Consider the following 14,012-nt stretch of genomic DNA (forward strand, 5'->3'; position numbering starts at 1 on the left):
TTTGTGTGGGAAAGTTGTGGATCACCGGGCTCTCTCAGATTTCCCACCTCCCAGCGTTCCCCTGGGTCTCCCGGTAAAAATGGTGCCTCACTTGTGTGGGAGGCCCAAGTACCCGCGACAGGCAAGGGCCCAAAACGTAGTGAGGTTACATCAAAATTGTCTATCTCAAAACCACCTGGTTTTGCAAGGGGGGGGTCACCTGGGTTTTTGGCCCGGTGCTCGGCGGCCATCTAAGGAAACCTACCAAACCCATACATTTCTGAAAACTAGACACCCGGGGGCTTCCAGGGAGGTATGGCTTGCGTGGATCCCCGAACGTTTCCTTACCCAGAATCCCCAGAATCCCCTGCAAACCTCAATTTTAGCTGAAAAAAAAAATCACTTTTTTCACACATTTTTGTGTGGGAAAGTTGTGGATCACCGGGCTCTCTCAGATTTCCCACCTCCCAGCGTTCCCCTGGGTCTCCCAGTAAAAATGGTGCCTCACTTGTGTGACAGGCCCAAGTACCCGCGACAGGAAATTTCCCTGGGTAAACTCAGTACTACATCAAATCAACATGTGACCAAGATTTACAAAAGGGTCCTTCAGCTGTCAAAATCTTAATTTGCTCCACAGATTCGATTAGAACTAAACCTTCATGACAAGGCTTGCGTGCATGACAGTATCTGACTTGTGCTCCATTGCAGTGGGCCTTAACTTTTGACTTAGACCCAGTCTAGCGCAACCAGCTGACCCTTGTCCTTTTTGGTGCTGGAAGTATCTAAAAAATCTTTAAAAATCATATCCCTGGTTCTGATTTTTGCCATTTTGCTTTCTACTTGCTCACTAAAATGCACTCTAATTTTATACATTGCAGTGGGATTTGCATTGTGTTTTCTATTTAACGGTTTTGATACTGATAAATGTTTTCTAAGTTAAGCATATCTGCTCTGTGTTACAGCTACCAAGGACTGAGCTCAGGTTTAAATTAATGTTACCTAACTGGAACTTCTAGGGAATAATGCCATCATTACTTGAAGAGGACTTCCATCCACTTCAACAAATAATCCACATTCTCACACCTGCCCTTTCTCTCATGGATACGCGCTTTTAATCTGATAGTGATCTCAAATTTGGCTGATAGTGCGCACTGATCTAGTGAGACTTTACAGAAGAAAACCTCGACTCAGTTAAAAGAATGCTATTGAGTGAGATCTTTTAAATAACAAAATAAATACCTAGTCCGTGCCTAAGCTTTTGTTTCTGCAAGTTTGCACTTTCATAAGGTAGATCTGATGCTGTGCTAAGAAGTGTTCCTTGCAAATGATGAGTGTTTAGTGCCCGATTTATAAATTGGTGTACAATTCATCGTTCCACCAGGGGGATGGAATAAATTACTTCATCCTCATGGTGGAGGGTCCGTCCGCCACATTCAGAAATGACTATCAAACTGGCAGTGATTTACATGCATAGTCGGGAACCGGTATCACGGTGGTTCCTGTCAATTCAGATCACTGTTTGGTGCAAGGCTGTGCCAACATGACGCAACCCTGCACCAAACCGATGTCCATTTTTATTTTCCCCCAAAAAATTATGAAACAGGATTTTCTTTTTGAAAATAAAAAAAAGGTATTACTCCTCTCGCCATTGGAGTAATCTTCCATTGCAAGGGGAGCGTTATTTGGTGTACTGTCCCTAACCTGCAGCGTTTGCCTGGGGGTGATAGAGAGTAAAGAAATGGCTGCATCGCCACCCATCCTGATTGGGTAGACTAACATGTAGCCCTTTCTACAACGGCCCTTACTCCGTTAGGCCATGGCTGAGGTTTAGCTATGGTGGTGACGCCAGAGACGGTGCCCACTGCACCCAAACTGAAAGTCTGCTTGCATATAAATCAGGCGAGACAACCTTCATGTTGTGACAGAGTGTGCATACCACCATTTAAATCAGCCCCATTTTATCCAGTTAAACCCCATCTTTAGCTAACTTACTAGGAGAAATGAAGCTCACAGCCATACCACCACCCTTGTTTTCTTCCTGGTAGTTGATGTGTTGAGGACCACCATCTATACGTCCATGCCAATCTCTCAGGGAACTTGAAGGGAGGATCTAGTTTCACCATGTGAAGCAAATATACTTCGTCCAACTTCTCTTCCCCCCTCTTTTTCCTCTTCTCCTTTATCGTCGATAGTGGGAGTGTCTGACCTGCAGCTGAGATTGCCCCTGCTCTCGGATTACCTGATGGCTTACCCTTGCCTCACTACTGCCCACTGTAGGAAAATAGTGATGAAGATCCAGCAGATGAGATGCGAGGACAAAATGTGATACTCTTCAAATATCGAATATGAAGACATATCTAATGGTGCGCAACACTTTACATTTCAAAGTAAATCACAATGGCAGCTGATGTATATGTTCTCCTGCCCTATCGGACATGTACTAATTTGTGCAACATGTCCTTCCTTCAACAAGTTGCTTCATTCTACATTAATATCTGGGGAAAGGTGTCTTTTGGACTTACCCTTTCTGCAGGGGCACCCCAGACTTTTTTGCCTTCTCCTCCTATTTTTTGCTGAATTCGTTTTTGCTGGCTGTAGGTCTCTGCACATTTTACCACGGCTCACCAGATTCTCATTAGATTAGATTCTCACAGGCCAACTGCTTTACATGACTGGTTAACTTATAAAACCTTTAGCACTGTTATTGTTGTAAGAATAGGGCATTCAGCCACAGCTTGGTCTAAGCTGAGGATTTCATTAGCATTAAGAATCCCAAGGTCAAGGAGTATGCTCATACGTGCATACACCGTTTTGGTAAGGATGGGTCGCCACAAAGAATTATCTGGCTTCAACCGGGAACTTCATTTTAATTTACCAAAAAGAAAGACATGTTGAATTTCAGTTCATCGGAGATACACATCAAAAGAGAATGCCATTCAAAATCAGAAAACGTACGATATAGTAAACCATCAGTGATTACAAGTAACGGGCGATAAGCAAGACCATGTTAAAACAAGCATTTGCAATGCAATGGTCTCGGCAATATTATAGGTAGAGCAATTGGTATTGCTCATTATTTTTTTATCATTTTTGTATCCCTAAATAAATGGCATTGTCATTTCTATTGGCATTAGCTTTTTTTTTGCATATGTGATACCTATTGCATTAGCAGAGAGAGAGTGAGGTAGTGAGATAGAGAGAGAGAGTGAGGTATTGAAATAGAGTGAGGTAGTGAGAGAGAGTGAGGTAGATAGAGAGTGAGGTAGTGAGCTAGAGAGTGAGGTAGATAGAGAGTGAGGTAGTGAGGTAGTGAAAGAGTGAGGTAGTGAGGGAGAGGGATGTTGTGAGGTAGTGATATATAAGCATAGAGTGATGTAGTGAGATAGAGAGAGAGGTAATGAAAGAGAGAGTGAAAGTGAGTTAGTGAGATAGAAAGAGTGAGGTAGTGAGATAGAGTGATTGAGGTAGTGAGTGAGAGAGAGTGAAGTTGTGAGGTTGTGAGCTAGAGAGTGAGGTAGTGATGTTTTGAGAGAGAAGTTGTGAGATAGTGAGGTAGTGAGAGAGTGGAGTAGTGAGGTAGAGAGAGTTATGTAGTGAGAAAGAGTGAGGTAGTGAAACAGTGATGTAGTGAGGGAGAGGGATGTTGTGAGGTAGTGAGATGTAAGCAGAGTGGTGTTGTAATGTAGTGAGATAGAGAGAGGTAGTGAAAGAGACCGTGAAAGTGAGTTAGTGAGATAGAAAGAGTGAGGTAGAGAGATAGAAAGTGAGTGATGTAGTGAGTTAGAGAGAGAGTGAAGTTGTGATATAGAGAGTGAGGTAGTGAGAGAGTGAGGTAGTGATCTTTTTAGAGAGAGAAGTAGTGAGATAGTGAGGTAGTGATATAGATAGAGGGGAGTAGTGATGTATAGAGTTATGTAGTGAGAGAGAGTGAAGTAGATAGACAGTGAGGTAGTGAAAGAGTGAGTTAGTGAGTGACAATGCCCCTTTCAACTGACAGAAACACAGTGACCATTTATTTATCTGGGATGCTTGGTCTGAAACTGCGGAATCTTTTGAACTCCTAACTGAGGATCTGACCAAAATACCTCATCCTTAGATCTGCAAAGACAGCGGAGTCAGCTGCAAATGGAATTTTTCTTTTTATTCATATGCCATTTCTTTTTTCTTCTGCAGCCCTCTCTTGTTATTTTTTTTTAACTTTTTCTTCTAATCATTTAACAGTTTCCAAAATGTGTGTATGTTGTACATTATGGATGTACAAAAGCCAGTTGGCTAATGCAAATACAAACTAAACTAGGGCTGTGGTCGCCCTCGCCCGCTGCTGGCTTGACACGTGGACATCTGTGCACCATATTGTTTTGACCTCTGGCCTTTTGTATATCTCGGCGCATCAGTTATTGTAAGAAACCAGCAGGTGTCGTGGCCCTGGTGCCCAGGGGCGAGAGAGGGCTTTTGCACCTCAACGAGGGAGGTCTTTTACTATCAAACAAGATGCATAGGCACATTTTTCTTTCTTTCTTGGAATAGAGACCAAGTCATGGTTGCCACGCCTTTGGTTCATTCGTGTTTTGCCATGCGCAGCCTCCAGCTTTAGAGTTAGGACATGGGTTTGCAGGGCTGCAGTGAATTGGATTTCCTGTCTGCAATACAAAATACAACCCTTGAAAAGAAGCTCACACCGCAACTTAGTGCTGTGACTCCCTAAGGAATCAATATCTTAAACTGGGCCAGGGAGCTCGCGAAAATGTGAAATTGGTGGCACGCCCTCCTTTCAGACTGGGTGCTGCTGTTAATCTTTCTGCTTATTCCCCCCCCCCCCCCCGTGTGAATCTTTAAAAATAGATAAACGTTGCTCAGTCCTGGGCAGACACCTAAAAGGTGAACTGTTAGAGAAGAGAGAACGAAACGCACGGGTTGAAGCTTCGCACAGAGAAGATGTGTTGTTAATAAAAGCTTCCTTCCTGTGCCCTGACTCCCCAAGACCCACGTGTTTTTATAAGCATTTTTTGTCTCCCACGAGAGGTGCCTTTTGGAACGCTTGCCGCCCCCTCTGCTTCCTCCGTACCTTCCTTCCTGGCCTTCAAATGAGCTTAACGTTTTTGCATCTTGCACCAACCTAAGGCGTTGTGTTTTTTGTTCACATGTGTTGAAGTAACAGCTGGCATGTCGCAAGCCCAGGCCTCTTTGTCTGCCTCGGTGCGGAGTGCGGGTCCTCGACGCACAACAGCAAGAAGATCCTCGCGGCCAGACGATAGCAAACAAATGGCGGATAGAAGCTTCTAAACTTTTTCGGATTCGGGGGCGTGTTCCTGCTGTTCTAAAAAGGGCGTGGCTAAAAAGTGGAAAGAACAGCACGGAACACGCCACCGAATCTGAAAAAGACGGAGCTTATTTGGAGGGACGGCTCTCTCCTCCAATGGCTGGCCTCCGTTTGGGAAGCCAGCCAATGGAGGAGAGGCAAAAAGAGAGGCGGGCTAAATAGCCACTCTCAGAAACATCAGATCTCCGGACTTCCGGTTCTGCCTTCGGCAGACCGGTAGTCTTCGACCTAAAAAGACGAGGATCCCCTGGCGAACTTGATTATGCTAACTGCCTTTTAGTTTGTTTACCAAAGGTCAGATCGGTCACCTTCAATTTGTTCAAAACATAGGTTCCTTAAGCTATGAATATTCAACAATACTATGGGAGGCCTAGATTAGCCTCATTGCCGCGCCGTGTCCATGTCCAAATCTATTACATTTAATTCAACCTACTTAATGTAGCAGTGTCTCAGCGGCAGAAAAGAAAGCAACTTTAAGCTGCTTTTGTCTGCGCCTGACCCCCAGTATGCTTTCAAAGCAGTAGCAAAGGCAATGACATGCAGCACTAACGTCAAATCTATTGACTTTGCCAGTGCTTGTTAGGACAGGCAGCGAAATGCCTCTCCCTTTCCTGTCTTGATTGAAAGAGTTGAGTCTGTGGCTTCAAGGATTTATTTTGAGCCGTGGCATCATCGCAATTTCTGAGTTTTAGATTCCCGTTGATCACCCTGAACAAAAAAAATGTTAACATCATTGGATTTGAAATCCGATGTGATATCCCTCCGAGGCATTCTATTTCAGGCCCGGGCTTGTGTTCGCTGTCAGGACGTCACGCTATCTAGATAAGATCATCCAGCGTGGCCGGTGTTTCACAAGCAGCTTCCTCCCTGGGCCCTGCCTACCCAAGAGGCTGCCAGGGCTGGGGGGCTGCTCTCAGCTGTGCCTGCGCCCCACATCAGACTCAAATCCCGGTCCATGTTCGTTTTCCATCTCTCCCTTGTTTATAGCAATCTCAGAGGCACGCCCAGGACATAGGGCATTAGACCCGACCATCAGGCCATGCCCCTAAACTTCATGTAGCCAATAGCAAACATCCATGAGGCACACACAGGCCCCATTAAACTAATACGTTAGGATGTCATTAGCTCCATTGTATGTTTTCATCCTCCTGTGCATATTAGTTGTTTCCCCCGACTTTGATTTTTCTCCTTGAAGTTCCTCTTTCTGTTGTCTTTTTTTAAAAATCTATCCACACCTTATAACTCCCATCTAATTCATTTTTGTAAAGCCACAGACCAACTGATCGTCACTAGTCCCACACAAGAACACCAGACCTTCTTGACTCAGGTCAGTGTCGACCCCAGGTTTTCACTGGGGCTTGCAGACTCCAAAAGCGTTACAGGACGATGACCTGGGAGAAGCGTGCTACACAGATGCTGGTAACAGGACATGGTGGCCACAGGCTGACTCGCAAAGCCCCATAGAGCGAACCAGTGTTTTTCCCGTTCCCTGATCCGGCTGCGCTTTGCTGAAGTTGATTCCCTTTGTAGAGCTGTAAGACAATCTTAATAGTAATTATTCCATTTTGTAAAGTGCGGACATATCTCTGGGGGCCGTCGGGGAGTTTAAGTGAGCTGTAGCCCACAGTCACATGATGCTGAGCTGCAGCAGGGGATCGAACCGTGAACCCCGCGCCCTGGAGTCAGCCGCTCTGGCTGCTGCGCCACACCTCTCATGTTGTTTTGCCATGCGCAGCCTCCATCTTTAGAGTTAGGACATGGGTTTGCAGGGCTGCAGTGAATTGGATTTCCTGTCTGCAATACAAAATACAACCCTTGAAAAGAAGCTCACACCGCAACTTAGTGCTGTGACTCCCTAAGGAATCAATATCTTAAACTGGGCCAGGGAGCTCGCGAAAATGTGAAATTGGTGGCACGCGCTCCTTTCAGACTGGGTGCTGCTGTTAATCTTTCTGCTTATTCCCCCCCCCCCCCCCCCGTGTGAATCTTTAAAAATAGATAAACGTTGCTCAGTCCTGGGCAGACACCTAAAAGGTGAACTGTTAGAGAAGAGAGAACGAAACGCACGGGTTGAAGCTTCGCACAGAGAAGATGTGTTGTTAATAAAAGCTTCCTTTTCTGCCGCGCCTGTGCCCTGACTCCCCAAGACCCACGTGTTTTGATAAGCATTTTTTGTCTCCCACGAGAGGTGCCTTTTGGAACGCTTGCCGCCCCCTCTGCTTCCTCCGTACCTTCCTTCCTGGCCTTCAAATGAGCTTAACGATTTTGCATCTTGCACCAACCTAAGGCGTTGTGTTTTTTGTTCACGTGTTGAAGTAACAGCTGGCATGTCGCAAGCCCAGGCCTCTTTGTCTGCCTCGGTGCGGAGTGCGGGTCCTCGACGCACAACAGCAAAGAAGATCCTCGCGGCCAGAGGACAGCAAAACAATGGCGGATGGAAGCTCCGAAACTTTTTCGGATTCGGGGGCGTGTTCCTGCTGTTCTAAAAGGGCGTGGCTAAAAAGTGGAAAGAACAGCAAGGAACACGCCCCCGAATCTGAAAAAGACGGAGCCTATTTGGAGGGACGGCTCTCTCCTCCAATGGCGGGCCTCCGTTTAGGAAGCCAGCCAATGGAGGAGAGGCAAAAAGAGAGGCGGGCTAAGGAGCCACTCTAGGAAACATTAAATCTCGACTTCCGGTTCTGCCTTCGGCAGACCGGTAGTCCTCGACCTAAAAAGAGAATGCAGGCTCTGTTAGATGAGTGTGACATTGTCCTTGTTATATATTCCATTTTATTTTGACCTAAAACAAATAATGAGAGAGAAACACTTTTGCATAATAGAAAATTAAAGTTCGCTCTTGATAAAAAAGTGATGAGATAATAGTGCAGAATGTTCATCATTCTACATTAATGTACCATAAGACATGCACAGCATAAAGCAATAAAGCGATAAAGAATGTATATTCTCTATCATAGTGATCTGTTGGACCTGGCCCTTTTTGGAGGGTCATCCCAGAACTTTTAGCCTTCCTCCTTTTTTTCTGACCCGTTTTTGTTGGTTTTATGACTCTGGGCACTTTACCACTGCTTATCAGTGCTAAAATGTATGTGCTATCTCTTGTAAACTTAGTAAGATTGGTCTACACCTTTTTGACATATTTAATTTACCTGCAAGTCCCTTGTACAGTGGTATCCCATATATCCAAGGTTTGTAAATTGAATTCTACTAGTGGGCCTACAGACTCTTGCGCCACATACCGAAGTAGCCTTTCAAACCTGTCTCAGGCCTCTGCCGCTGCAAGGCCTGCGCAGGCAGTTTACTACCCCAGTGACGTAGCGTTTACAGTGGTTACCACATCTAAAACTCCCATTTTACTTCATATAAGTCACCCCTAATGTCCTAGCAAGCCCTATGGGCAAGGTGCTGTGCAAGTAAAAGGTAGGAAATGTGCCTTAACTGTGTGGCATGCCCTGGTAGTGACAAACGGCCTATTTGGTTTCTCAAAGCTGTGAGGCTGCCCTCTCAGAGGGTAACTCCCTGATATGTGTTTCAGTTGTAATTTCTGATATGAAAGGGGTGGTGTGGCCATATCTGATATGATTGGAATAGTAGTAATACATCCTGCTTATTGATGAAAGCGGATTTGTTGCTACTATTTTAGAAATGCCACTTTTAGAAGTGGGCATTTCTGTGTGCATATGACTCCTTGTGCCCTGCCTGAATGATTATTCACCGTCTGGTTTAGACTGACAGGAGAAGGAAATGTGCATTGACTCCAGACATTCACAACGGGGGTTGAAGTGTGTCCTGCCTTTCCTGGGTGACTCAGTGCTGGGCTGACTAGACCTTGCTTGCATTTAGATGGGTTGGATGAGTTTCCCTTGCACCTGAAAAGGCCTGGTCTGAATTTAGAGGGGTGGGAGGAGTTGCACCTGCACCTGAAAAGGGCTGTGCCTGACTTCCACAATGCAGTCTTAGCCCCCATGTAGTGTGTCTGGGGCCAGGGTTTGGGAAATGAATAGGTGTGTTGTTCACTTCTGAAAAGTGTATGAAGTGCCCCCAGAACAAAGAGTTTTCCACTAGAAGTACAGGGGCTTTGATCCCATGATTTTAGACACTGAGTGAGACTATAACAGCCGGTCAGGAAGAACCGCCATGGGTCTGGATTGCTTGGAGTGCTGACCAGCTGGGTGGAGTGAACTACTCACTGTTGCTGGAGAGACCCTTGTCCTGGTCCGCCTCTCTGCACCCTGCTGGTGTGCCCGCACTGCTCTCCAAGTAGGTCTGCTTATACCCCTTGTCCAAGCCAGCATATCGCAGGGTGAACGCTGTATTTCTTATCTGTGGAAGAAGGAAGCTGACTGGTGGAATAGAAAGTGTGTGGTGAGTGCTTTATTGGACAACCGCCTTGCAAGAATAAGTATGTGTGGCGTGCTTTACTATGGGCTCTGGTCCAGGTGCAGGGAGAGCTTGAGCATGAAAGTGCTCTCCCCACCTCCTTAAACCTCCAGCACATGTGCTTTCACTTTATCCTTTTTAATGCGCCTGGAACCTCATATGTTTGAAAAGTCCTGGTGCCAGGCATGCTGAAGGTTTCTGGTGCTCACCTTCTACAAGGGATTGCCTTGTCCCCGCCAGACGGGGGGTAAACTCCCCAGGTGGGGACCTCAGCCACAAAAGCCCGGTCACCCACCAGCTGCGAACTGCCATGAGTCCCCAGACGTTGCCTGGCGACTCTCATGGAAACGAGGCCTCCAGCCAGAAACGGAAGCCGGAACCTTGTCCTTGCTGTCCCAGCTGCATCAGGCCAACGTGCAGCTGTGGACCAAAGGCAGGACCACAGGAATCCAGTCGCACCATCACAAACGTGGTGAGACCAAAGTTGGGGCATTTTTGGGAGGCTCCAAGTGGGAGTGCTTCATCTACTCTGGGGACAGCGGCAGTGGTATACAGAGTGTGGGGACTGGGGGAGGTCTCCCACATGATCCCCAGGTGTCATCCTTTTCCTGCAGCAGCTGCCCGCAAGGCCTGGAGAGGTCCCAGACATGATGGGAGGCCGGAGCAGCTTGTGGGTCCATTCCAACATGGCCTTACTGGCAGAAGCTGCACCACGCATTGGTGGTCAGCCCTCTTTTACGGCATGGTAAGTGGGGGACTCTGAGAGGGTTCCCCACCTAAATTCACCAGTGTGTGTGCCCCTCTTTTTGTGCCTGCATACCAGGGGGCACAGTACCTTGTTGAGGAGAACGGAGTGAGACCTCAAAGGAGGGCCCCACTTTGTGGCAAAGGAAGTGTCCGCATTCCCTGGTGTAGGCGGGACGGTGGGCCTGAAGCCCACAGTTTGGAACCACATTAACAAAGAGGCTGGCATGTGCTGCTGTGCTCAGTACCCTTACGTATATTACCAGATAATATGTACAAAGAGTGCAGGAGTGCTGGCCTATGTTGTCACTGCATTGATTTAAGTAATTTATACCCTAAACGGGTTAGGAAAACAAAGCCAATAGCATGTGTCTGCAGAAATATGCACAGTGACGTACTCTTTATTAGGTTCTGGTACCAGGTGGTGAGTCACCTAATGTGCCCTTAACTGCTCTATATTCATGTCCTGATGTGAAGATGTAGGTCTTGTTATGCCTTGCAATGACAGGATAACAAGTATTCTTTCAGGACCTGCATAATAAGTACATAATATGTAGTGTTGGTGTAGGGTGTTTCTGTAATATGTGCAACCTATAAAGTGTTTACTTGATTGCACTTCCTATGTGGTTATGACCATTGCCTTATGACCAAGTGATTTATGATCTAAGTGATGTCATGACAAGTGCCTAATGGCACAGTGATTTATGTGATTGTGGTCTAATGTGTTTTATGAGCAATACAAAGGATATTTTTATATAACCTTGTGTGGGGGGTCTCTTTTTGTGGTGTGCCTAGTGTGTCACTGGTGTGTGTGTTGCGCAAACGCTTTACACATTGCCTCTGGGATAAGCCTGACTGCTCTGCCAAGCTACCAAAGGGGTGAGAAGGGGTTATCTTGGGTGTGTAACTCCATTGACCGACTAGAGTGGGATTTCTGCCTGGCTTATCTGCATACCCTAGCCAATCAGAAACCCCATTTCCAACATGATCCCATTTGGCTAGGAAGCCAAATAAAGCATAAATTAATAAAGACAGTGAGAAAGCTAAACCCAATCTGTCCTATTAGCCAGATGTACGACCATTGATGTTTGCGACTCACAAATTGCATTAAATTACGAGTCGCAAACATCAATCCGATTCCCAGTGGGGTAGCAAATTGCATGCCTCATGCATATTAATGAGGCTGTTGCAATTTGCGACCCCATTGGGAATGGCTGGCACTCCCAGGGATGGTTGCCTGCTGTGGTCAGCAGACCTCCATGTCTGGGACTTCTTTTAAATAAAGCATGTTTTTTTTTTATGCTGCCCGTTTTCCTTAAAGGAAAATGGGATGCATTTAAAAAAGAAAAATGAAACGTTTTTGTTTAATTTTTTAAAGGCAGGTAGTGGTCCATGGACCACTGCCTGCCCCTAAAAAATATTTCCCCCCGCATTCGCAAAGGGGAACGGGTCCCTTGAGGACCCCTTACCAGTTGCGAGTGCTTTACCACCCTCTTGAAGAGGGTGGAAAAATTGCGAGTGTTTTGCAACCACAATTGCGGTTGCAAAACATTCTTACATAGGCCTCTGACTCGCTATTAGGAAGTGATGCCCTTGGAACGCCCCTTCCTAATAGCGGCTCGCAATTCCTACTTTAAAAAATTGTGACAAGCTAAATAGGGATTGTACATTGCCCTATTAGATTTTGCATGCGAAAAAGGGTCGCAAAACCATTTGCACATGCATCATACATCTGGCCCCAAGTGCATAAAAGTAGGAAACATACACGTGGAGATGTCTGCCTCTCCCTGTCTGTACATTTTCTACTTTTGTGTAGAAATGGAAATAGGATTGGATCTCCTATGCAAACACAATTTTTTTCTCTGCAGGGAAAATACTTTACACCTTGAAGAAAACCCCTTTCTATTCCTCCACCTATTCTAGAGGTGCTCTCTTCCCCATAAGGGGGAGGTATGACAGCCCTGTGATGGAGTAAATGCGGGACCCCTTTCAGGGTGGAAAGAGAAGGGACGGAAAATTTGAAAAACTCACAAACTGGCATGTTTTAGTGCATTGCTATACTTCCAAGGTAAATATGCCTTTGAATGCCCACTTCCTACCCCTGGAATGGGATTATGGCTACAGAGATCGTAATCCTTATAAGTGGGTGTACACTTATGAGCAATCCTTTTGTGAATCTCTGGCTGATGTAAAAAAAGCATGTCAGGTCATCAATCTATGCTTACCTCCAAGTTTATCTTTCTTTACAAAGACAGTGCTAAAAAGAAGGGAATGGCAGTGACCAAAAGATAAAGTGACAGAAACAGAGAGCAGGGAGAAGTGACAACATAGTGGCAAATCGCACAGGGAACGGGAAGGAAAGGGTGAATACACATATAGAGAAAGTGTTAGGTGGGGTAGGGAAAGAAAAGAGTGTATCAAAATAGAGACATGGGCTGGGAAGCTATAGACTAAAGAGCAGAAGTGTAAGGAAATCGTTCTTTTTGTATGGTCACTGCCAACTTTTTTGAATGATACTGCTGATTTTTAAACTCTGAGAGTGCACGGAGGCCTGCTAACCAGGCCTCAGTGACAGTGCCCCGGCCCTAAAGTATGTTGAATTGGCTGCACCCAATTAGAAATTGCTAACTTACCTGTCCCTATTATATGGCACCCTGGTACCTAGGGTCTGTAAGTTAGTGGGGTAACCCAGGGCTTGCAGCACTGTTTTTGCCATCCAGGAGGTCCCTCAAGTAAAACACGTCTACCAGTCCACCACTGCAGACAGGTGGGGAAGTCGTGCACGGCTAGCCCTACTTTGCCATAGAAAGCAATGGCAAAGCCACCACTTCCCCTGTACCTCTGCGTAAGTCACCCCTCTGGCAGGCCTACTTAGTCCTGAGGCAGGGTACAACAAAGGACTCAGGCAAGAGATGCACTTTACTTGTCCTGGCAGTAAAGAAGCAATACTACAATTTTTAGTGTGGAAAGAATTGGTCATGCAGTTGACAAGTAAAGGATAATATGCTGACCCCTCAGTCATGCCAACTTGTGACCAATAACAGGCGACTGGTAGTCCAGTAGCATCTAGACTTTGGCCAGACCAGACAGGACTTACTCGGACATTGGCCTTGCAGCCACGACCCCCTCACCTAAAAGTAGAGCGTAGGCTAAAATCAGTTCATCCATTAATTTACAATGACATCATAATTTAACAGTCAGATAGCCCAAGCAGCATAAAACACAGTACATTGCTCAAATACCAGCATAATTATCAATTAAAGTACATTAGCTTAATAAAGTGCGATGGTGAGGTATTCATAAGATCTTGTGGATATCTCCGCAACAGGGTGGGGAGAATACAGTAAATTATAACAAGACAGCCAGATCTAGAAATTGCTTTGATTTATTATTGCTTGGAAAATTTAGAGCTCCAGAACCCCATGGTGTTTTATTTTTTCTAGCGTCTAAATTCTTTTAAACAAATTGGTGACAGAGTGTTGTGTTGATTTCTTCTTCGATTTTTTGTGTGCTGTTTAACGGCTTTACACTTGTTTCTCTGTGTAAACCTTACTCCCCGGTGCCTCAGCTACCCAAGGTTGACCTAAGT

General features: G+C 45.8%; 1 protein-coding gene across 3 annotated transcripts in view; it reads right to left on the reverse strand.

Annotated features, from left to right (window-relative positions):
• LOC146866147 (glycine N-acyltransferase-like protein 2) overlaps positions 1-14,012 on the reverse strand; it is a 119,893-nt gene that overhangs the window by 45,626 nt on the left and 60,255 nt on the right. The gene's annotated exons all lie outside the window — the stretch shown is intronic.

This window comes from Triturus cristatus, chromosome 2_1, assembly GCF_964204655.1.
Source record: "Triturus cristatus chromosome 2_1, aTriCri1.1, whole genome shotgun sequence".
Lineage (NCBI taxonomy): Eukaryota > Metazoa > Chordata > Amphibia > Caudata > Salamandridae > Triturus > Triturus cristatus.